Source organism: Mercenaria mercenaria, chromosome 16 (assembly GCF_021730395.1).
Source record: "Mercenaria mercenaria strain notata chromosome 16, MADL_Memer_1, whole genome shotgun sequence".
Classification (NCBI taxonomy): Eukaryota; Metazoa; Mollusca; class Bivalvia; order Venerida; family Veneridae; genus Mercenaria; species Mercenaria mercenaria.
Genome location: NC_069376.1, coordinates 34,471,622 through 34,497,769, shown reverse-complemented (window position 1 = coordinate 34,497,769; position 26,148 = coordinate 34,471,622). Strand labels below are relative to the sequence as shown.

General features: G+C 35.4%; 1 protein-coding gene across 1 annotated transcript in view; it reads left to right on the top strand.

The window, feature by feature from the left end:
* The first annotated feature begins 577 nt into the window (after positions 1 to 577).
* The window catches only part of LOC123540961 (zinc finger protein 808-like), an 80,395-nt gene continuing 54,824 nt past the window's right edge, over positions 578 to 26,148 (top strand). The window contains exon 1 of the mRNA XM_053526684.1: positions 578 to 697. The gene's annotated coding sequence lies outside the window, so the exon portion shown is untranslated. The remainder of the gene's footprint in view (positions 698 to 26,148) is intronic.

Sequence of the window (26,148 nt, the reverse complement as noted above, 5' to 3'; positions counted from 1 at the left end):
ATGTATGTATGTATGTATACTGCTTGACGCCCCTTTCGGGTATAACTAGCAGGTGCGCGTCTGTGCCAGAATAAAGTTAAAAGAATGACAGTAAGATGTCAAAAGGAAGATAGTGCAAGATAAAACTGTATTAACAAGAGTAAAATCAGGATAAAACAGGGTGTAGTCACTTAATAGTAGTGGGATGCGTTAACAGCATGTCTGAAATGTTCAGGATCAGGCTGATTAACGATCAGGGGTGGCAGCTGATTCCATAGGGTAACGGTGTATGGAAAGAAAGAGAACTTAAAAACATTAATGTTTGTATGGATCTGCCTAAGGGAGTGTTCGTGCATATGACGTGTTACAGGTAAAAAACCTCATTTTCTGCATTTTCTGTTCAGGTTTATCATTAGTACCAGTATACTTTTTTAGCATAAATAATCAATTTAAATCACTAAAACATAATATATTGCTTTAATAAAATAATAATCGCTCATGTTCGGTATTTACCAGTCATATCCGCGGACATGACTCGTGTTCGGTGTTTTAGACATACCGTCGTATTACTGTAGTTGTTTCCCCTTATTAAGTTTCGCCATTTATCTAGAAAATTTTGCCGTGGATTGAATAGGCTATATATCTATTTTTATACATGTATGGATCACTTAATTGACAAAGTGAAACTTATCAACTGATGTCATTCTACATTATATTGGTAAGAGCTAGGTTCTGTTTAAATGCAGTTTATATTTCTGTTGGTATCAAGTCAAAACGTCCCCTAGTCAAAACGTCCCCTGGTCAAAACACCCCCCATTTTGGTCAAAACGTCCCCCATTCAGTTTAGAATTTGGTCAAAACGTCCCCCTAATTTTTTTTGTATTAGATCTATTAATTCTTTTTAATTAATTCATATCTTTTAAGGTAACTTGACATGAACAACCAAGATGGCGTCACAAAATTAGGGTTGGTCACATTATTTATCCCTATAGACAATATGCTGCTATAGAGGTCTAAAGATGCATTTTAATCATTTAACACACACATAAACAATTGTAAAAATGCATTTAATTTATAAAATTATAGAATCATATGTTCTAAAACTCACCATGAAAACTAGTCAATTTTTGTGCGTATTTTGCAGAAAAGTTATGTATCCAAACTGAAAAAAATTTATATCCTCATATCTTTGAATGTGTCCTTCAGGTGCTCCACCTATGAACAAAAGAACTTATCCACTGAGCTTTATGCTATTTGCTCTGGAATTTCATCAGTAAATTATAAATTTCAATATTTTGTAGCAAATAAATTCAGTACCAAGGGGCTATGCAATTCCAAAAATATGTTTATTGTAAAACTCACCCAGTCCTATGAATGGAAAATTAACCTAAACATAGCTGATTTTGGGTATATTACATTATATTTTATTACCCTTTCATGTTCAAATGAAAAAAATCCTTATCTAAACTGTCTCTGTACTTTTTGGAGGCAACAGAAAATCAAGAAAATGTACTTTATCAATTACATTAAACATACATTAATTTAGTATGACCTAAGATCCACACTTTCCATGAGATTTCCATGCAAGTCAGTAAAGTTTTGACATTGAGGGTTATTCAAACAGTAGCAAACACATTTCAACTAGGACAAAGGTTGAAAAAATTGTAAACGTTTTATAAAATTTAAATACAAACAATGTAGAATTACTAAGAAATGAACACATCACTCAAAACTCTTAATATGTGAGGATGTAAAGTCTCAGAAATAAAGACAAAGTAAACTTACATGTACTTTGAATTTTTTTAACGACCCTCATACTGCAAGCAGGTTTCAACTTTTTAGGGTGTAAAATATAGAAATTTATAATTTACTGATGAAATTCCAGAGCAAATAGCATAAAACTCAGTGGATAAGTTCTTTTGTTCATAGGTGGAGCACCTGAAGGACACATTCTAAGATATGAGGATATATTTTTTTTTCAGTTTGGATACATAACTTTTCTGCAAAATGCGCACAAAAATTGACTAGATTTCATGGTGAGTTTCAGAACATTTGATTATATATTTTTATAAGTTAAAAGCATTTTCACAAGTGTTTATGTGTGTGTTAAATGATTAAAATGCATCTTTAGACCCCTGTAGCAGCATATCGTCTATAAGAGTAAATAATGTGACCAACCCTAATTTCGTGACGCCATCTTGGTTTTCTCTGTCAAGTTACCTTAAAGGGTTTGAAACTTATGGATTATGTTTTGATAATACACAAAATTTTATGATTTATTAGCACCTTAATTAATGCAATCAACACCTATCAACTATACATGGTTGTGCATTAATTGTGCTGAGGGCTTAATATTAGTAGGTGTTATAAACCTATTTATCACCAGTAATTAGGTGTGAACATTTATGAAGGGAAAATCTTTTCTTCTATACAATCTAAATTTGTGTAGAATGAACAAAAATCCTGATCAGAGTTATAACTTTATTTATAAAACATTAATAAAACATCAGAACAGTCACAACTGCATAGTTATTAAGTAAAAATCACATATCGCACTATTCATTCACTGTTCTACACCAAGAAGTCAAATTCACAATATAATAATTCAAAGTGTTCCAGCTACACAATATCAAGAAGTCAAATCTACCCTATGCTAGTTAATGTTTTTATCACAATTATTCCTCCTCATGAACTGTTGTAGTGAGCCTGCGTTTGTAAATGGTGCTCATCTTTTTTAGCAAGGAACTTGCAGACATAACCCCTGCACGGTAGCTGTAAAAGACATAAGAAACAGTTATAGGAGATAGAAATGACAAATTATGCATAAGTAACTGAAAAAATATACCGTAGTAAGAGAATGATATTACTGAAAAGAATGTTTAACTTAATACATTTTTACACAAACTATAAATAATAATACCTTTTTACACAAACTATAAATAATTTTCCGAAAAAAATCTCTTATCATGCTGTTGCTGGAAGAGAAGAGTGTTATAAAAATCATAAATTTTTTTATCAAGGCAGTGAAATACTAATAGCATGAACATAATCACCAGTCCAAAGTTGCGAATACTCTGGCCAATGCATGGACCTATACTTTAAGATAATTACTTCAAATTTTAAGATTTTAAAGATAAAAGAATGTTCTTAATGAATATTTTGTTATCTTAATTTTGTTTTTTTGGTCACTAATACAGGTTTCCTCATGGAACGACCCATTATTTCTTTTTAATTCTGGTACTTTAAAATAAATATTTCTTATTTATTTCTCATTCCATTCAATATACAGAATCTCTTGATTGAATTAACACCTACTGATAACACATTATCTCCTCTGATTGGATTAACTTGACAATGCATTGATTACTTGTATATTTGAATTTGTTTGCTTTCATAATGTGATTATGATCTGTATATTGTTTATTTCTTTCTGACCAGATTTTACAATATTTTATAAAATAAAATACAAATATTATTAAATGGTAAAAAGTAGTTAATCAGATTTTGGTCAGCTAATGGAATGTAAACATACAAACTGTATAACTCTATGTAATGGGCCTTTTTGTTCCTTAAATAATGTATATATCTAAATAATGTATAATTTTCTATGATGTATAGTTCAGCCAGAAAATTACATATTTGCCAAAAAAGTAGTTAGACAATTCGGAATATGATAAGTATTCCGCAAAAGATATTGCTTACTGAAGTCTAGTAATTCAAGAAATCAATAATAATAATAATAATAACATGAATATAACTTACCTGTGTCACAGGTTCTGTGTTGCCAGCTGCCATACGAGTCGCAGGCAATGGCATGTTGACGCGGTCTGACTTCGTTTCTACACTTAATGCAAGGATACTCCATAAAAACGTTATCTTATAAAAGCACCGATATTTAAACAAATAACAATCCAACACACTATTCACAGAGATAGACAGTATACATACACTAGGATACTAAGAAAATTAGTGGTTGAATATAATAGTTATAACTTTTTCCACATTATTTAATTATTGTGCAATTAAACTTTAGATACTTAAAAAATAATTGTTTACAAACATCTTGTTTTATGATCCATTATCCCTTTGTCCTCATGCAGTTGTAACAATTTCATTTATAACATAACAACATTATAATTTCATTTAATTTTATTATTAAATAACAGAAACATCACTTTTTCACTATATAAACATCAGATATAATTTCACAACAATGCTATAACATTCTATAACTAATGGTTTACAACATTCTAATTAAAAACTATGCATGTAAAACAGTATAATGAACATTTAATATTTACCAAATTAACTTAATTAATATGTATTTACATATGTAATTTTTAAGGGGGGTGTTTTGACCTGGTAAATTTTGGAAGGGGGGTGTTTTGACCAGAAAAGGGGGACGTTTTGACCAAAATGGGGGGTGTTTTGACTTGGGGACGTTTTGACTAGGGGACGTTTTGACTAACATCCTTTCTGTTTGTGCGATATTTATCCTGGATGTACCAATTACCGGTGTATTAATGATTGATATTCCACAATAAATGACATTTGATTCACATGCTTACTAAAATTAAACTCATTTTCAAGAAAAAAGTATTTTCTTTTCATTAAAAGTTAATTTTATTCACCTGGGAACAGAATTATCGTCAATAATAGGTCATGTTTTGACCTACCATGGTCGCCATCTTGTATGTTTACAGTTACCTATTACCGGTGGAATTGTGGGAAATAATGCTACTGCATTAAACTTCCATCCAGAAACACAAAAATAACAAGTAAACACAGTTTAAAGTTCTGGCTACTGGATTATTTAATCTGCTGTGGAGAAGAACATTATATTATAACATATAACATGAATAAAATAAATGAATAATATCACAAACAGCACTTTGTCACATTTTTGTCAAGGCAGTGGCTAGGTTCCGGCTACCTAGACCAAAGGTCTACGTAGCCGGTTCCGGCTACCTAGACTAAAGGTCTAGGTAGCCGGCTCTATATATATACATATCATATATTAACACGTAAGTCAGGGTAGCCGGCTTTAATAAATTTTGTTATAAAGGATCATTATATTAGTTAAATCAATTACATTTTTTGTGACTTATTATTTACTATTTGTGATTTACCTGTTTATTTCGCCGTATTTATGCACTCGTATCATATCGGCGATATTTTGTTATGTTATCAACAAATGATCAAAGTGTCGTTATCGTCATCGCGTGTTTAAATGGCATGTTTATAATTAAAAGTAAAATTTAAATGAATTTTTGTAGTTTGTTATAATGTAAAAAATACACCAGTTTTGATAGATGATTTCAATTGTCGGCGATCCTTTAGAATTAGGTCTTTTGATATATACATGTAATTATGTAATTTTACATTTCACATTTATCACGCTACCTTAGAATAAAGAGCTCATATGTTCAAACAAACAATTAGAACCAATAAAGATCATTGAATTGTAGACAAATCGGAGAAGAAATTAGTAAGTAATTAGATAATTAATTAAAGACGCACACAGAAGTGCGAAAGTAATGATCACTTAAAATTTTCACTTAAAAAAGGCACACGAAATGATCCAACGTCGTTATGTTCAGTAGAGTCGCATCATTTAATATACGATGATGCTCTTTGTTTTGCCTTTTTAAAACTGTTTGTTTTGTTTTCTTTTAGGAATGAATCGCTGTATCTCGAATATGTATCGAGTACATTCTAACATAACAAAATGTTCGCCGATATGAGTGCGTAAATACGGCAAAATAAACAGGTAAACCACAAACAATTAATAATAAATCAGAAGAAATGTATTTTATTTAACTAATTTAATGATCCTTATAATCCTTTATAGATACAGTTTATTAAAGCCGGCTACCTTTACTTACATGTTCATATATGATATGTATATATATAGCCGGCTACCTAGACCTTTAGTCTAGGTAGCCGGAACCGGCTACGTAGACTAAAGGTCTAGGTAGCCGGAACCGGCTACCTAGCCACTGCCTTTTGTCAAATCACAGGTAAACCAGAATTATCACATTCAGTGGTGATTTAAAGAACTCATCATGACTCCTTAAAAACTTCACAGCACAGCAGTTTTTCAGGTGTGTCCAATGACCACACTTATCACACTTTAGCTTGTAACTGTAATGAAATAAACAAAAAACCTTACCACATGCATAACATGCACACAATATTGAATGAAATTTGATTTCTCAGTTCTTAACAATGAAAAGTCGGAAGTTTAGTCCAGTAGTATTGTTCATCAAAAAGGGCGCCAAAAGCGCATGTGTGAGGCAGTGCTTGATGACGTCATTTGCAAGAGGAAACTCCTTCTGTAACTTATTTTCTGGGGAATTATTCATAATGCATCGAGTGTTATTGAAGTTTATCAGTAAAGTACACTGGAAAAACATATTTTCTATCAATTCATATTGAATAAATAAGTAACTTACCCTTAGGAAGGAAATATTTCACGGAAGATACTCTTGACGAATAGTCGTGTAATTTTGTAAACAAAGGATTCCGGAAGTGCTTTTCAGGAAGTAAATATTCGAGATTTTCGGGTTGCACCGGTAATAGGTAACCACAGGTAATAAGTGATGTGGGGATACAATACAATACAAAGGGTCCGACTTATTAACCCAAGACTACCCCAAGACACCCCAAGACTTCAAATAAATGGTTATTTATGTATATTTCATTAAAATATAATTTTAAACTGTGATATTTTGAGCTACTTTATTTTAAAAAATATAATATGGCCGGTCTTATCATTACAGCATTAAACCAAGGGAGGTAACCGCTAAAGTATTAATAAATATTCTTCAATTAATTATGCCCATTTTATAAGTTTATTTAAAAGAAAATCTCAACAGAAATTTCTGAGTTGCAGTAACGGTAATGATTATAGGTGTACCAAATAGCAAACTCATAACACGAACACCGCTTGATTATTCCTCACGGATAATAGCGTTCTGTTAAGCTTTTTAAATAATTTCTATTTATTTTCTGTTTTTATTTAGTGTCCAATATGATCCAAAATAAAGGATGGAAAAACAGAGTTTAAATGATTTATTTGTATCAGAGTACAACTATATCCAGGCCACACCACGGGGAGGCGCTCTTGTCATGGCCCGTTTTTTTTTTTCGTTTTTTAAATTTGTTATATACTGGTTGGGTATCATTTTCCGGACAGGACCAGTTTCCTGACACATGTCATATCCGCTTTATTTCGTTGTTATTTGTGTAATTGTTTCATCTAGATCATTTAGATGTTTGTTCTTCATCAAGTTCATGTCTACAACAAACCACTATTTTATAAGGCTGTATAATGTTTGGGTTTTTGATGATAACTCACCTGCGTTTACAAAACAGCTTTCTGTCTTAACGGGGCATGAAGATAGCATTGCGCATGCGCAGTAGTTCACACATGCCGAGGTATCAAGTGGGGTAGAAATAATCAAACTACATAATGATTGTCTGCTGATAACATGTTCTACTTTTAATTTCAGGCTAAAAGTTACGCAAGTTGCAGGGCTGTCGATTTTTGCACTAATTTTATTCTATATCTATTGGATTTATCAAGATTTCGTATAAGACCAAATTCGAGTTTTTTATAGTCAATCTCGGTTTGCTTTCGTAGCTGCTATTGAACATCGGGTTATGTTTCATGTGCAATTTTGAAGAGTTGAATGATAATGAAATGTGTAGAAACAGTTTAATTACTTATTTTGATATCAAATTAACAACAAAACACCGTCAAAATATTTGTCCGGATACTGGTTTACCTGATGGGAAAAATAACTTATTTTAGTGACCCCATTTGAGGCCCCATGTAACGCATATTTTACGTCACAACACGATGCTGATTACAACATCGGATGTGGAAGGAGCTGAAGTTTGTGCAGTGTGTGTTTTTAGCCCACCATCATCAGATGGTGGGCTATTCAAATCACTCTGCGTCCGTGGTCCGGCGTCCTTCCGTCCGTCCGTCCTTCCGTTAACAATTTCTCGTTATCGCATCTCCTCGGAAACTACCAGGGGGATTTTGACCAAACTTTGTCAGAATGATGTATTGGTACTCTAGTTGTGTCCCCCTGAAAATCAGACTGGTTCAACAAATTTTTAGTAAGTTATGGCCCTTTGTTTATTTCTATAATTTACATAGATTTATATAGGGAAAAACATTGAAAATCTTCCTGGCCAAAACCACAGAGCCTAGGGCTTTGATATTTGGTATGAAGCATCATCTAGTGGTCCTCTACCAAGATAATTGAAATTATTTCCCTGGGGTCTAATATGGCCCCGCCCGGGGGTCACATGGTTTATATAGACTTATATAGGGAAAAACTTTGAAAAACCTCTTGTCCAAAACCACAGGGCCTAGGGCTTTGATATTTTGTATGTGACATCATCTAGTGGTCTTCTACTAAGATTGTTCAAATTATCCCCCTAGGGTCAAATATGGCCACGCCCCGGGGGTCACATGGTTTACATAGACTTATATAGGGAAAAACTTTGAAAATCTTCTTGTCCAAACCACAAAGCCTAGGGCTTTGATATTGTAATGTAGCATCGCCTGGTGGTTCTCTACCAAGTTTGTTAAAATTATCCCCCTAGGGTCAAATATGGCCCCGCCCTGGGGTCACATGGTTCATATAGACTTATATAGGGAAAAGCTTTTAAAAACTTCTTGTCAATAACCTACAACATTCAAATTTGAACCACATGTATGGTTTTGAGTGGCAAGATGAACCTTGACATGAGCTGACCTTGATTTTGACCTAGTGACCTACTTTCACATTTCTGTAGCTACAACCTTCAGATTTGGACCACATGCATAGTTTTGTGCACTGATATAAACTTTGACCTTGACATTGACCTAGTGACCTACTTTCACACTTTTGAAGGTACAGGCTTCAAATTTGGACGACATGCATAATTTCGTGTTCCGAAATGAAATTTGACATTGATTTTGACCCAGTGACCTACTTTCACATTTCTCAAGCTACAGCCTTCAAATTTGGACCACATGCATGGTTTTATGTACCAAAACAAACTTTAACCTTTACATTGACCTAGTGACCTACTTTCACATTTTTGAAGGTACAGGCTTCAAATTTGGACCACATGCATAGTTCTGTATTCCAAAAATAAAATTTGACCTTGATTTTGATCTAGTGACCTACTTTCACATTTCTCAAGCTACAGCCTTCAAATTTTTTGGACCACTTGCATAGTTTTGTGTACCGAAATGAACTTTGACCTTAAGATTGACCTAGTAACTTACTTTCACATTTCTGTAGCTACAGGCTTCAAATTTAGACCACATGCATGGTTTTGTGTACCGAAACAAACTTTGACCTTTACATTGACCTAGTGACCTACTTTCACATTTCTCAAGCTACAGCCTTCAAATTTGGACCACTTGCGTAGTTTTTTGTACCGAAATGAACTTTGACCTTTAGATTGACCTAGTGATCTACTTTCACATTTCTGTAGCTACAGGCTTCAAATTTAGACCACATGAATAGGATTGTGTACCGAAACAAACTTTGACCTTGACATTGACCTAGTGACCTACTTTCAAATTTTTGAAGGTACAGGCTTCAATTTTGGACTACATGCATAGATTTGTTTCTTAAGTGAAATTTGACCTTGATTTTGACTTAGTGACCTACTTTCACATTTTTGAAGGTACAGGCTTCAAATTTGGACCACTTGCATAGTTTTGTGTACCGAATTAAACTTTGACCTTAAGATTGATCTAGTGACCTACTTTCACATTTCTCAAGCTACAGCTTTCGAATTTGGACCACATGCACAGTGTTGTGTATGGAAATGAAATTTGACCTTGAGCTAGTCAGTAAGTCTTGAAATTTGGAACACTCAAAAATGGCACATTGGTGGGCGCCAAGATCACTCTGTGATCTCTTGTATTTATGTCAAATATTTTTTAGGGAATAATGGAGCCGAAATATGAAAATGTGTCCGGAAATTGGTTCCCAACCAGTATACATTTTTTTTTTTTTCGTTTTTTAAATTTGTTATATATACATTCATCCAAAACACTTAGCATGTCGGCCCACGTGGGCAGGACTAGGTGTCCTATACCAACAGCATTATATATATATATGAAAAAAGAGTTCATGAGAATATACCTGAGATTAATTAAACAGTACAACACAAATATAAACGGCACATAAAAAGTTTACCGACAGCTTTATACATGTATATAAAAAAGCAGTTCACGTCGGAGTCCTATACTGACGAATATGCATGAGATCATGAGATTGATTGAACAATACAACATGGTAGAACTTGGTACATGAGATTAACTAAATCGTAAAAGATTCGTGATTTTCAGATATTTTGTTTTCAATTTCGGATGCTTTACTTTCAAAGTCTACTGTTGTATCTGCATTTACTAGCCCTCCACTGCCGAATAAATTATTAATCAAAACATTTCTTTCAGTTGTGTGTATGCCTACTTTGTTTTGAAGATAATGTTTCACATTGTCTTTTAAGTGCTTGGTACACAAATATCGCTTAGCTGATGGGAATACGTGTTCAATTGCTTTCGTAAGTGCTTTCTCATCGTCGGTTCCAAATTCCATGCTTTCGGATATCCTCATTTCAATGTTTTCTATGTCGGCATCTATTTCTGTAGCTATGCGTTCCAAGAAACTTTTGTACGTTTGATACGTTGCATCTTTGTGCAAGAGAACTGGTCCTAGAAATATAGGGTTTTCTGTAGTGCCTTTTCTAAAGATTCGTTGGTTTTTATAAACAAGCACAGTAACAAAAAAGTTCCCCAAGTTAAATGTTCTATCTATTCCTATTGGTTGTTTCTTTCCGTTTGATAAAAAGTGTTTCAAGTCTCATTTGTTTGTCTGTATAGCATATCACAGATGGCACTTTATTATATGCCCGAAGGGACGTATTATGTTATGGTCCCGGTGTCCGTCCGTCCTAGTAACGAGTTAAAGTATTTTGTCAGTTTGATTTAATTTATCAAAATTGGCCCTTTGTATTTGTGGATTATAAAAGGTGGTCAATTAGGAAAAGACAGTACATCAAACTAAATATTAAAAAACAAACGTTAATTGATTATTTAGATTAAAGAAGGGTTGTTAATTCAATCAATTGTTGATTATACTGCTATTTCTCAAATCGGCACTCGGGCATCATTAAAGATAATTATCGGCCAAACACGTGGTGTTAATTTATGATAACATGTCAAACAACAGCCATCGCATAGATAATTGGCGTAACACGTGTTGCTGATAAGATGCCGGCTTTTTAGCACTTAGCAAAGGCGTGAAGTTTGATTGATTATTTCATCAAATAATCACATGTAAAATAACAGTTCCTTTGATTTGGCCGCCTGTTAATTTCTGAATATTCTTTACATTTTTTCAGACAAAAAAAATAAATTTAAAAATGAAATACACTATCAGTATGTTATTTTTACAATTGTAAATTGTATTGTAATATTTTATTTGTATCATAAGCATAAGTTGCATAACTCAGTTTTGCATTATTGTTGATCCATTATTTATACAACATTTTCAATATTTTACGGAACTTGCACTAATGCATTCGCAATCATAAGGGACATAATTCAATTAGGTATAATTTTTAATCCGTTGTAGTTACCTCCCGTGCTGCGATTTTCAAACCGACCTACATTATTTTCTTTCTTACTTACCTGTACCAGGAAGGTCTAATACGTCTGTACCTAAGTTCTCCATGTTCTTACTTGGGTTATTTTGATTTTAATTAAAGGTATACTGTTCAAAAATACATTTAAATCATTATTTTTGGTGTCTTGGGGTAGTCTTGGGGTGTCTTGGGGTAATAAGACAGACCGATACAAAACAATAAATTTTATATAAGGCAGTGGCTACGATTACGGTACCGTAATCCTAGCCTCCGATTCTAGGATCACGGAAGTTCCGCATTCCTAGACAACCCTATGAGGATAGGCTAGGATTACGGAAGTATTTAAGAGGCATCAAATATATGTTAAGACATGCATACATGATGTTGTAAACTTACTTATTTCACTTAAACAAAAACGTATTCGGGTGTTGATTTCGCCCGATTCTATATGCGCGGAAATCTAAATTTAAGTGACAGGCAAAAACAAATCATTTAAAGTATAGAAACTTTTTATTAGCTCACCTGTCACATAGTGACAAGGTGAGCTTTTGTGATCACCCTTCGTCCGTCGTCAGTCCGTGCGTCCGTCAACAATTTCTTGTCTGCACGATAGTGATTTCATTTATGATTTTATTTTTGCATACAACTTGTATCACCATAAGATCATGGTTCCTTTCTTGAACTGGCCAGATCCCACTATGGGTCCCAGAGTTATGGCCCCTGAAAGGGCCAAAATTAGCTATTTTGACCTTGTCTGCACAATAGCAGCTTTATTTATGATTTGATTTTTACCAAACTGGCACACAACTTGTATCACCATGGGATCTTGGTTCCTTTCTTGAACTGGCAAGATTCCATTATGGGTTCCAGAGTTATGGCCCCTGAAAGGGCCAGAATTAGCTATTTTGACCTGGTCTGCACAATAGCAGCTTCATTTATAGGGGTGGGTGATATACCGCGGTAGACCGGTTATTGCGATGTTTTTTTCCGACGATACGATATTGCGATATGATTTTAGAATACCGGTTATTTTATAACATTAAGTAACACCAACGTAAACCAAGAAGATTCACAAAAAAAATCCTTTTCTAGCAGCCAGCACGATTCAACTTTGTTTTCGTTTTTCTCTTTTCATTTCCGGTGCAGGTAGCAGACTGGTTTACAGCTATTTTACGGACCCATTTCCACATAATAAAACCAATACGAAAATTTAGATAAATATAATTTCGTATCCGTCAGCGACTCATTAGTAATTTTTCTATCAACTAGAATTTATTATTCATACAACAGCTATACCACTTTCCTCGTTTATAGTCGGTGAATTGAGCAACCTGTGTAATATGATTGTATCCGTAAACCGAATGTAGTGCCGCACAATAAATCAAAAAAAATTTTGACGCAGTCTACTTTTGCTTTTGAATATTCGGTAATACTCCCCATAATCTAGTCAAAACTTTTTATTTTTTTGTTTACTGGTATTTTTATTTATTGAGAAGGTCGTGTTGTTGATACTAGTCATTTTACTCATTTTTAATTGAATAAATTTGAAAAAAAACAGTATGATTCGTCATGTTTTTGTTCATTAAATAACTGGTACAATATATCCCAGTATATTGCAATATCCACATACAATATTGCAGTATATCGCAATACCAATTTTCGTGGCAATACCCACCCCTATTCATTTATGATTTTATTTTAACCAAACTTGCACACAACTTGTATCACCATAAGATCTCGGTTCATTTCTTGAACTGGCGAGATTCCATTATGGGTTCCAGAGTGATTGCTCCTGAAAGGGCCAGAATTAGCTATTTTGACCTTGTCTGCACAATAGCAGCTTCATTTATGATTTGAATTTAATCAGACTTGCACAAAACTTGTGTCACCATAAGATCTCGGTTCCTTTCTTGAACCGGCCAGATCCCTTAATGGGTTCCAGAGTTATGGCCCCTGAAAGGGCCAAAATTAGCTATTTTGACCTTGTCTGCACAATAGCAGCTTCATTTATGATTTGATTTTAACCAAACTTGCACACAACTTGTATCACCACAAGATCTTGCTTCCTTTCTTGAACTGGCCAGATTCCATCATGGGTTCCAGAGTTATGGCCCCTTAAAGGTCCAAAATTGGCTATTTTGGCTTTTGCAGCCATATAGAGACTTCATTTATGGTTTTATTTGATACAAACTTCCAAAATATCTTCAACAACAATAAATCTTGGATTCCATGAGAAATCAGATCCAATCATAGGTTCCAGAGTTATTTTATATCTGATTACCTCCCCTGATTTTAATCAAAATGGATTTATATCAGTAAGTACTTACAGGACTTATTTGAAATTTCATTATTGTTATTAGTTGGACTGAGACAATCAGGGTAGATAACTATGGACTGATTTTATGTCAAATTACCTCCCTTTATTTCAAATTAAAATTGTTATATCTCCATAACTACTGAAGATACTGATCAGAAATTTCATTTATGTCAACAGATTTATTTGGCAGATCCTTCTTTTGTCCACTTACAATATTTTTTTTAATTACTTCCTTTTTACGTTACTATAAATAGCTTATTATGTCTCCCACCACACAGTGGTGTGGGAGACATATTGATTTACTCCAGTCTGTGTGTGTGTGTGTCTGTCACAAAGCTTGTCCGCACTCTAAGTCCAACATTTCTCATCCAATTTTCACCAAACTTAAACAAAATGTGTTTGACCATAAGAGCTCGGCCAAGTTCGATAACTAGCCAAATCGGTCTAGGCGTCTTGGAGTTATGGCCCTTGAATTACCAAAAATCAGCCTTTTTACTCTTGTCCATACTCTAAATGAAACATTTCTCATCTGATCTTCACCAAACTTGAACAAAATGTGTTTGACCATGAGACCTCGGCCAAGTTCGATAACTAGCCAAATTGGTCCAGGCATTTTGGAGTTACGGCCCTTGAATTATCGAAAAATTGGCAGTTTTACTCTTGTCCGCACTCTAAAGTCGAACATTTCTCATCCGATCTTCACCAAACTTGAACAAAATGTGTTTGACCATGAGACCTCGGCCAAGTTCGATAACTAGCAAAATCGGTTTAGGCATTTTGGAGTTACGGCCCTTGAATTATCAAAAAATTGGCAGTTTTATTCTTGTCCGCACTCTAAGTCGAACATTTCTCATCCGATCTTCACCAAACTTGAACAAAATGTGTTGATCATGAGACCTCGGCCAAGTTCAATAACTAGCCTAATCGGTCCAGGCATTTTGGAGTTACCGCCCTTGAATTATCGAAAAATTGGCAGTTTTACTCTTGTCCGCACTCTAAGTCGAACATTTCTCATCCGATCTTCACCAAACTTAAACAAAATGTGTTTGACCATGAGACCTCGGCCAGGTTAGATAACTAGCCAAATCGGTTTAGGCATTTTGGAGTTACGGCCCTTGAATTACCGAAAAATCCGCCTTTTTACTCTTGTCCGCTCTCTAAATCCAACATTTCTCATCCGATCTTCACTAAACTTGAACAAAATGTGTTTGGCCATAAGACCTTAGCCAAGTTCGATAACTAGCCAAATCCACCCAAGCACTTTCGATTTATGGCCCTTGAATTACTGATTGGATCCACTCATCCAGACCATATAATTGGATCCACTCGTCTAAACCATCTAAAGAAACTAGACATTTTACATAGGGGCAGTTGTGGGAGACATGCGCTTTTCTCAAAAGCATCTCTAGTTTTTAGTAACTTTTTTATTATTGGCCATAGGGAAAACAAGAGACCAGTTTTCTGTGGTACAACATGGATTGTACCTCCAATTTTTAGGTGTATTTTAACATATCTATACCTTGTAAGATTTTTTTTCTTTTTGGTTAAATTTCTTCCCATTGTTGTTCCTGTCGTTTGACTTAGATATTTTTTCTGAGGACCTTCTTGTCCTCAAGTGCAATGATAACAGGTGAGCGGTATAGGGCCATCATGCCCCTTTAGTAATCCTTTTGAGCTATTATTAAGAATATAATTATGTCTCCCCCCCCTCTGGGGGAGACATATTGTTTTTGCCCCGTCCGGCCGGCCGCCCGTCTGTCTGTACGGCACACTTCATTTCCGAGCAATAACTGGAGAACAATTTGACCTAGAACCTTCAAACTTCATAGGGTTGTAGGGCTGCTGGAGTAGACGACCCCTGTTGTTTTTCGGGTCACTCCGTCAAAGGTCAAGGTCACAGGGGCCTGAACATTGAAAACCATTTCCAATCAATAACTAGAGAACCACTTGACCCAGAATGTTGAAACTTCATAGATTGGACATGCAGAGTAGATAACCCCTATTTATTTTAAGGTCACTTGATCAAAGGTCAAGGTCACAGGAGCCTGAACAGTGACTTGAGAACCACCAGGCCAAGAGTGTTGAAATTTAGTGGGATGACTGGACATGCCAAGTAGATGATCCCTATTGCAGCCAACCATCAGTGTCTCTTTGACCTTTGCTCCTGACCCCTATTGACTTCTTGCCTATAGGACTTTGCATTGGGGGAGACATGCACTTTTATACAAAAGCAATTTCTAGTTCTTCATTTGTCTGCCAATTTTCAAAACAATAAAAGTATTTAGTATGGTTTTGGAAAGAAAAACGTATAAATTGGATGTCGATTTCGCCTGTTTAATGCTGGCTCGCTCGACGAGCCAGTATTACTTTAGGATTTTACTATTAAATCTACATAAAAGGCAGAACATCTCCTAAACCTGGCTCTCAGCTTTTTACTTTCATTACAAATGCAAGCCAGCAACCAAGAAAACAAAATAGCGTTTCCTTTATGAGAAGTGTCCAATCGAAAGCAGGCTTACAAAAAGTGACCAATCGAAAGCTGGTTTACGAAAAAGTCATGTTATCCACATAGGCCGCAACCATCTTATATTAATGAACACAAAAAAGCTCAATGACACGCAAAGGACCAGTCTATGCAAGTAGAAAATGCATCGATTGCACCGATTATTGTAGTTGTTGAAATTATGCAGAAAGATTCAGATTGCTCCTTTTCTGGAAAAAATGAATGAATATACACCTCAGAACTATGTAGACAAGATCTGAAATAGTAATAAGGCAAAATTTCAAGGCGTTATCAACACAGAATACAGTACCCTTCGTTCCTTTTCGGTTCTTCTTGTTTAATTTATCGTTTTTTCCCTTCCTTCCTTTTCGGCTCTTCTCGTTAAATTTTTCGGTTTTTGCAACTCTCTACACTGGAGGTTCAGTAATCAACACAAGCATGGTCGGTAAAAACTGAAAACATGTAGATGTGCAAGACATAATTTCTCATCGCCATAGCTGTAACTTATATTACGCTATATGATATCCATCGCCATGAATGTACAAGAGAGAGGAAGCTGGTTTTCTTTTTGCTAAGCAAAAAGTAAGGGAATTTCTGGTAAAATGCTCACGTTCAGGCATTGAACACTTAACCTGTGTACCCACAATAAACGTTCTACCACTGACCTATCCAGGCATCACAGACCCTATAATTTTCACTGGCATATCACTGTGCTTCATAACTGCCCTGTTAGAACAAGAGCTAAGCGAGCCACTTTCTAGCTTTTTAAAAGTTAAACTTGTTAAGATTATACTAAAATATACCAAAATGGCTGATCGATAACACAAGATAATAGGGCAGGCATGAAAAAAACACGCAATTTTATGTGAAATAAGTAAGTTTACAATAAGAGTTATGCATGTCATAACATATATTTAATGCCTCTTAAATACTTTCGTAATCCTAGCCTGTCCTCATAGGGTTGTCTAGGAATACGGAACTTCCGTAATCCTAGAATCGGAGGCTAGGATTACGGTACCGTAATCGTAGCCACTGCCTTTATTTAAAGTCGGCAAGATATCACATATATCATAACAGAAAACATAAGCCCGAGAAGAGCTTTTATAACCGACTGCTATAACATATATTGAATGAACAAATATAAGAGCTGTAAAAAAAGCATACAAATATAAAACATATGCAGCACACAAAGCAAACCAAAGCAAATTATTATACAAGCGATACAGGGTAAAAACTGAGTGGACTATGCTAATCATGACCAGAGCAATGTTGGCAAAAAGCCAGTCAATATGAGTATTGACCGGGCCGGTGGTCAATACTGGTTAAAACCAGTCAATACTGGTCAATACCCGTCAATACTGGTCGATTCAATACTAGGGTTATTCTTGATCGGTCAATATTGGTTTATTCAACACTTTTATACATTGTACATTCACAGATTAACACAGGCTGTAATAGTAATATAAAAATAATAAAGCAATTTGAATAATATAAAGTTTGTTCATTAAAAAGTATAGTGGTCAATACTGGTCGATTCAATTTTGGTCCTTGGCAGTGTGTCCTGGTCAGGCTCCATTTTGGACAATATACTTAGACTGGTCAATACTAGTTTATTCAATGCTTTTATCTTCTTACAGTTACCTTGATTTTAAATTAATTAAAGGTTTTATTACTATAAATTACACTCAGTGAAATGGACAGTACTGGTCAATTCAAATTTTGGTCCTATGCAGTTTTCCTGATCAGTACATGTACTGGTAAATACTGGTCAATTGAATATTATGATGGCATTACTTATTTTTAAAATAAAGTTACCATGTTCAAGCATTGAGAATAATACAGTGGGATTATTGATCATGACAGCTAATTAGTGACTAGATAAACAGGCCAGCAACATCTGTTGTATATTGTAAGACATGTGTTAATTAGGAAATGTGACAACTGCTCTCAAAACACAAACCACTTCCATGAAAGGGTCCAGGTGTTCACAGCAATTTTTCATTAAATATTTATTCCAGTAAAAATAATTAGATTCATCACTTGTGAATCAAACACCTACTGCTACAGTTTATAAAATATATCTTTGTTATTCAATCTTTCAGAAAATGTTCAATGACCAAAAGATTCAACCAGTATTGACCAGCCGACCACTTCTGACCAATTTAGGAGTACTGATTAGGTTGCTTTAACTAAATAATAATGCCTGCATTCACCATAATCAAGCCCCAAATGCTCTTAGACAGTCATTATTTAATTGTTCATAAACTTTGCAAAATATTTCAACAGTCAGTACTGACTAATTGACCAGTATTGACCAATCGACCAGTATTGACCACTTCAGCGAGTATTGACCGGGGCGGTTTTAACCGGTTAAATTGGGTTTATTGGGCCTTTTTTTTGTTTGGGAAGTGTCTAGGGGTACGGATCCGTACCTCTAGAATCTGATTCAAACAAGTAGCTGTGAACTTCCCGCGAACAAGTTGCTGCGATCATCCCGCAAACTTGTTGCTGCGAACATGCCGCGAACTGAAAACCATCACTACAGAAATTGTGTACAAAAAGCATGTACAGATAGCGCAAAAACAAATAAATCAATAGGAATCAGGGATCTAAATTTATTTAATAAACTTGAACACTGAGGTTGTAACAAATTCAAATTGTCAATGTCTGAACTTTTTCATATCATATTTGGAGCATTTTAAAAATGATAAAATATGTTTAAATTTTAACTGTTACTTGTCATTTCAATAACAGTGTCTGAATGCATGTATTCATTTCATCCCAATGTTTTTTCTTCACACTGCTTATAAGTTATATGAATCACTACAAATCTGTCCTAGTTTTACATGTTAATGACAGACTTATGAAGCTTAGAAATTGTCAAAATAAGCTAGTTTTATATCTCTTTTTAGATAATCTGATACAGCTCTGCAGAAGGTTAAGCATATGTATTTCATTTTCAAAATTCCTTATGTTAATATTGAGATTTATGAGTATATATATTAAACATAAATTTTCTGACTTACCACAAAAAGTATATATTCCTATCGGCCTCTAAGAAGCACTTATGAAAACTGTCTGTAATGCACACTTATTTTCTTCTAAACATGTCCAGAATATCTGGTTGTAATTAACTTATCAGACTCATACTGTGACCTTACAGATAATGTTACAAATTAATTGATATACAAATACCTGCTCTTATAAAAGCTCTTCAGTAACAGTTTAACAAAAGATTATAATCTTCTAAGTTCTTCTCATGAACATGCCGCGATCATTGGTCTTCCTGCGAATATCCCGCGAACTAGTATCAAACCGATCTCGGTAGCAGCGAATATCCCACAAATATTTCCTGCGAATAGGTATGTTCGCGGCATGTTCACAGCTTTTTGACTATTTCATAAGGGAAAAGCTAAGAAAGCGTATCCCTTCAAACCAGGTTTGAGGAGAACAGATTAGCATAAACCTCTCAGATTTGGAATAAAACAGGCATATATTGATAATACGTATGATGGCAAGCAAACACTAAAACAAGCAAGATTAGGTTACAAAACTGAAAAGGTATTGGAGGATAAGCACATAGTCTAAGAAGCACAAATAATAATATTTACAACTGTAGTGGAAAAAACATGCAAAAATAGTCAAACAGAAAAACCAGTAGGGATATTTGATAAAGGCATGCATGCCACTGCATTATGGATAAGTTATACTTGTTGACAAGCCACACAGGTACACTCCTTTCCTGACCACAAGATATTAGAATTTTAAAAGTCTTAAATTATTGTTGCCGAAAAGTGTCAGGTAGGGAGTTCCACAATACAGGGCAGCATCCCTAAACTGTTCTTACCGAACTTAGTTGTACTGACCTGGGGTACCTGTAAAATATTAGAGTATCTAAAATAATATGATGAATTTGAACGTTTGTTTATTAGATCAGATAGACCTGGAGGTGCCAAATTATTTAACATTTTAAAAGTTTCTATAGCCATAGTTCTTTGTCTTCTTACATGCAATGATGGTAATTTTGCTTTCACTAGTAACTGGTCATAAGTACTTACATAATCATCATATACAAATCTTAAGGCTCTTTCTTGAATTTTTATGCCCCTGAAGGGAGGCATATAGTTTTTGAACCGTCTGTCCGTCTGTCGGTCTGTCAGTCTGTCCGCAATTTTCGTGTTCAGTCCATATCTTTGTCATCGATGAATGGATTTTCAAATAACTTGGCATGAATGTGTACCACAGTAAGACGACGTGTCGCGCGCAAGACCCAGGTCCGTAGCTTAAAGGTCATGGTCACACTTAGACGTTAAAGGATAGTGCATTGATGGGTTTTCCGGTCCATATCTTTGTCATCGATGGATGGATTTTCAAATAAACTTGGCATGAATGTGTACCACAGTAAGACGACGTGTCCGCGCCAGACCCAGGTCCGTAGCTCAAAGGTCAAGGCCCACACTTAGGACGTTAAAGGATAGTGCATTGATGGCGTCTCCGGGTCCATATCTTTGTCATCCATGGATGGATTTTCGAATAACTTGGCATGAATGTGTACCACAGTAAGACGACGTGTTGCGCGTAAGACCCAGGTCCATAGCTCAAAGGTCAAGGTCACACTTAGACGTTAAAGGATAGTGCATTGAATGGCGTGTCCGGTCCATATCTTTGTCATCGATGGATGGATTTTCAAATAACTTGGCATGAATGTGTACCACAGTAACACCACGTGTCGCGCGCAAGACCCAGGTCCGTAGCTCAAAGGTCCTAAACTCTAACATCGGCCATAAATATTCGTTCAAAGTGCCATCGGGGGCATGTGTCATCCTATGGAGACAGCTCTTGTTTCATTTTTTTGAGCTCACCTGTCACAAAGTGACAAGGTGAGCTTTTGTGATCGAGCGGCATCCGTCGTCCGTCCGTGCGTGCGTGCGTCCGAAAACTTTTGCTTGTGACCACTCTAGAGGTCACATTTTTCATGGGATCTTTATGAAAATTGGTCAGAATGTTCACCTTGATGATATCTAGGTCAAGTTCGAAACTGGGTCACGTGCCGTCAAAAACTAAGTCAGTAGGTCTAAAAATAGAAAAACCTTGTGACCTCTCTAGAGGCCATATATTTCACAAGATCTTCATGAAAATTGGTCAGAATGTTCACCTTGATGATATCTAGGTCAAGTTCGAAACTGGGTCACGTGGGGTCAAAAACTAGGTCATTAGGTCTAAAAATAGAAAAACCTTGTGACCTCTCTAGAGGCCATATTTCTCAATGGATCTTCATGAAATTGGTCAGAAAGTTCACCTTGATGATATGTAGGTCAAGTTGAAACGGGATCACGTGCGGTCAAAAACTAGGTCAGTAGGTCTAAAAATAGAAAAACCTTGTGACCTCTCTAGAGGCCATATTTTTCAATGGATCTTCATGAAAATTGGTCAGAATGTTCACCTTGATGATATCTAGATCAAGTTCGAAACTGGGTCACGTGGGGTCAAAAACTAGGTCAGTAGATCTAAAAATAAAAAAAACCTTGTGACCTCTCTAGAGGCCATATTTTTCATGAGATCTTCATGAATATTGGTCAGAAGGTTTTATCTTGATGATATCTAGGTCAGGTTCGAAACTGGTCACGTGGGGTCAAAAACTAGTTCAGTAGGTCTAAAATAGAAAAACCTTGTGACCTCTCTAGAGGCCATATATTCACAAGATCTTCATGAAAATTGGTCAGAATGTTCACCTTGATGATATCTAGGTCAAGTTCGAAACTGGGTCACGTGGGGTCAAAAACTAGGTCAGTAGATCTAAAAATAGAAAAACCTTGTGACCTCTCTAGAGGCCATATTTTCATGAGATCTTCATGAATATTGGTCAGAATGTTCACCTTGATGATATCTAGTCAAGTTTTAAAGTGGGGCACTGCGGTCAAAAACTAGGTCATTAGGTCTAAAAATAGAAAAACCTTGTGACCTCTCTAGAGGCCATATTTCTCAATGGATCTTCATGAAAATTGGTCAGAATGTTCACCTTGATGATATCTAGGTCAGGTTCGAAACTGGGTCACGTGGGTCAAAAACTAGGTCAGTAGGTCTGAAAATAGAAAAACCTTGTGACCTCTCTAGAGGCCATATTTTTCATGAGATCTTCATGAAAATTGGTGAGATGTTCACCTTGATGATATCTAGGTCAGGTTCGAAACTGGGTCACGTGGGTCAAAACTAGGTCATAGGTCTAAAAATAGAAAAACCTTGTGACCTCTCTAGAGGCATATTCTCATGGATCTTCATGAAAATTGGTCAGAATGTTCAGCTTGATGATATCTAGGTCAAGTTCGAAACTGGGTCACGTGGGGTAAAAACTAGGTCAGTAAGATCTAAAAATAGAAAAACCTTGTGACCTCTCTAGAGGCCATATTTTTCATGAGATCTTCATGAATATTGGTCAGAATGTTCACCTTGATGATATCTAGTCAAGTTCGATACTGGGTCATGTGGATCAAAAACTAGGTCAGTAGATCTAAAAATAGAAAAACCTTGTGACCTCTCAGAGGCCATATATTTCATGAGATCTTCATGAATATGGTCAGAATGTTCACCTTGATGATATCTAGGTCAGGTTCGAAACTGGGTCACGTGGGGTCAAAAACTAGGTCAGTAGGTCTGAAAATAGAAAAACCTTGTGACCCTCTAGAGGCCATATTTTTCATGAGATCTTCATGAAAATTGGTGAGAATGTTCACCTTGATGATATCTAGGTCAGGTTCGAAACTGGGTCACGTGGGGTCAAAAACTAGGTCCTTAGGTCTAAAAATAGAAAAACCTTGTGACCTCTCTAGAGGCCATATTTCTCAATGGATCTTCATGAAAATTGGTCAGTATGTTCAGCTTGATGATATCTAGGTCAAGTTCGAAACTGGGTCACGTGGGGGTAAAAACTAGGTCAGTAGATCTAAAAATAGAAAAACCTTGTGACCTCTCTAGAGGCCATATTTTTCATGAGATCTTCATGAATATTGGTCAGAATGTTCACCTGATGATATCTAGGCAAGTTTGATACTGGGTCATGTGGGATCAAAAACTAGGTCAGTAGGTCTAAAAATAGAAAAACCTTGTGACCTCTCTAGAGGCCATATTTCTCAATGGATCTTCATGAAAATTGGTGAGAATGTTCACCTTGATGATATGTAGGTCAAGTTTTGAAACTGGGTCACGTGCGGTCAAAAACTAGTCAGTAGGTCTAAAATAGAAAACCTTGTGACCTCTCAGAGGCCATATTTTTCATGAGATCTTCATGAATATTGGTCAGAATGTTTACCTTGATGATATCTAGATCAAGTTCGAAACTGGTCACGTGGGTCAAAAACAGTCATGGATCTAAAAATAGAAAAACCTTGTGACCTCTCTAGAGGCCATATTTTTCATGAGATCTTCATGAATACTGGTCAGAAGGTTCATCTTGATGATATCTAGTCAGGTTCGAAACTGGTCACGTGGGTCAAAAACTAGGTCAGTAGTCTAAAAATAGAAAAACCTTGTGACCTCTCTAGAGGCCATATTTTTCATGAGATCTTCATGAAAATTGGTGAGACTGTTCAGCTTGATGATATCTAGGTCAGGTTCGTAACTGGGTCATGTGCCGTCAAAAACTAGGTCAGTAGGTCGAAAAATAGAAAAACCTTGTGACCTTTCTAGAGGCCATATTTTTCACGAGATCTTCATGAAAATTGGTGAGAATGTTCACCTTGATGATATCTAGGTCAAGTTTAAAAGTGGGTCACGTGCCTTCAAAAACTAGGTCATTAGGTCAAATAATAGAAAAACCTTGTGACCTCTCTAGAGGCCATATTTTTCAATGGATCTTCATGAAAATTGGTCAGAATTTTTTATCTTGATGATATCTAGGTCACATGTGCTGAAAAACTAGGTCACTTTGTAAAATAATAGAAATAACGACGTCATACTCAGTTCAACACTGGGTCATGTGGGGATAGGTGAGCGATTCAGGACCATCATGGTCCTGTTGTTAGTATTTGTAACACTACAGAAATGCCATGATAAAGGACAGAAATTAAAATTTGATAAGATAAAACTATGGAAGATTGTAAGTCTATTTAATTTACTGAGATGTTTACCAATCCGTTTTAGAACATTAATTTGTTGTGCAGCTTTTTTACAAATTGTAGTTATATGTTGATCAAAGGTTAAGTTAAGGTAGTAGAGATGTAATAGCAACGTTTACAAAATTGCATTTGCTTGGTATATTCTTAAAGATGACCGTGTTTCGCATTGATTTGCAATTTTTTAACAACTTTTACCATGCCGTTTTTTAGCTCATCTGATTTTTTGAAAAAAAATGATGAGTTATTGTCAACACTTGAGCGGTTGTCGGCGTCGGCGTCGGTGTCGGCGTCGGCGTCTGCGTCGGCGTTGCCTGGTTAAGTTTTATGTTTAGGTCAGCTTTTCTCTTAAACTATCAAAGCTATTGCTTTGAAACTTGCAACACTTGTTCACCATAATAGGCTGACCCTGTACAGCAAGAAACATAACTCCATCCTGCTTTTTGCAAGATTTATGGCCCCTTTTGGACTTAGAAAATCAGTTTTCTTGGTTAAGTTTTATGTTTAGGTCAGCTTTTATCCTAAACTATCAAAGCTATTGCTTTAAAACTTGCAACACTTGTTCACCATAATAGGCTGACCCTGTACAGCAAGAAACATAACTCCATCCTGCTTTTTGCAAGATTTATGGCCCCTTTTGGACTTAGAAAATATCAGATTTCTTGGTTAAGTTTTATGTTTAGGTAAACTTTTTCTCTTAAACTATCAAAGCTATTGCTTTGAGACTTGCAACACTTGTTCACCATCATAAGCTGACCCTGTACAGCAAGCAACATAACTCCATCCTGCTTTTTGCAATAATTATTGCCCCTTTTGGACTTAGAAAAATCATTTTCTTGGTTGAATATTATGTTTAAGTCAACTTTTCTCATAAACTATCAAAGCTATTGCTTTAAAACTTGCAACAGTTTTTCACCATCATAAGTGGACACTGTACATCAAGAAACATAACTCTATCCTGCTTTTTGCAAGAATGATGGCCCTTTTTAGACTTAGAAAATCATGGGTAGGACAATATTTCTATTATACAAAAAAAATCAGATGAGCGTCAGCACCCGCAAGGCGGTGCTCTTGTTTTAAATTTTGTATAACTTATGGTATCTCCTCTAGCTCAAGTAGAGACAAATTTCAAAGTGATGGCCGCTTGATAAAACGTTTGCAGAGAACTCATTTTACCATTAATTTTAATAAAAGAATCATCACACTATTGGTAAACAATTATAAAACACAAAATAAAAATGTGGATATCATTTTATATAGAGTTCCTCACGTAGACGGATTTAATGATACAGGATTCTAATTTCAGCGTTGAAAAAATAAGGTCGAATCCTATGTTTCTGTTTTGAATTTTGCTTACTTCATTCAAAAATAACCTTGGGACAGACGTAAAACCTACCAAAATTTCTTCCACAATATGTAATCTAAAGAGTGAAAGCAAAATAGAGAAATTTTACCACATGTAACTCAATATTTTTACAGATGTGTAACTCTACCCCTTCTGTTTAAGTAGTAAATTCACTTTGAACAGCAAGAAATCGCTTATCAAGTTATATATTTTTTTTCCATTTTTGTAT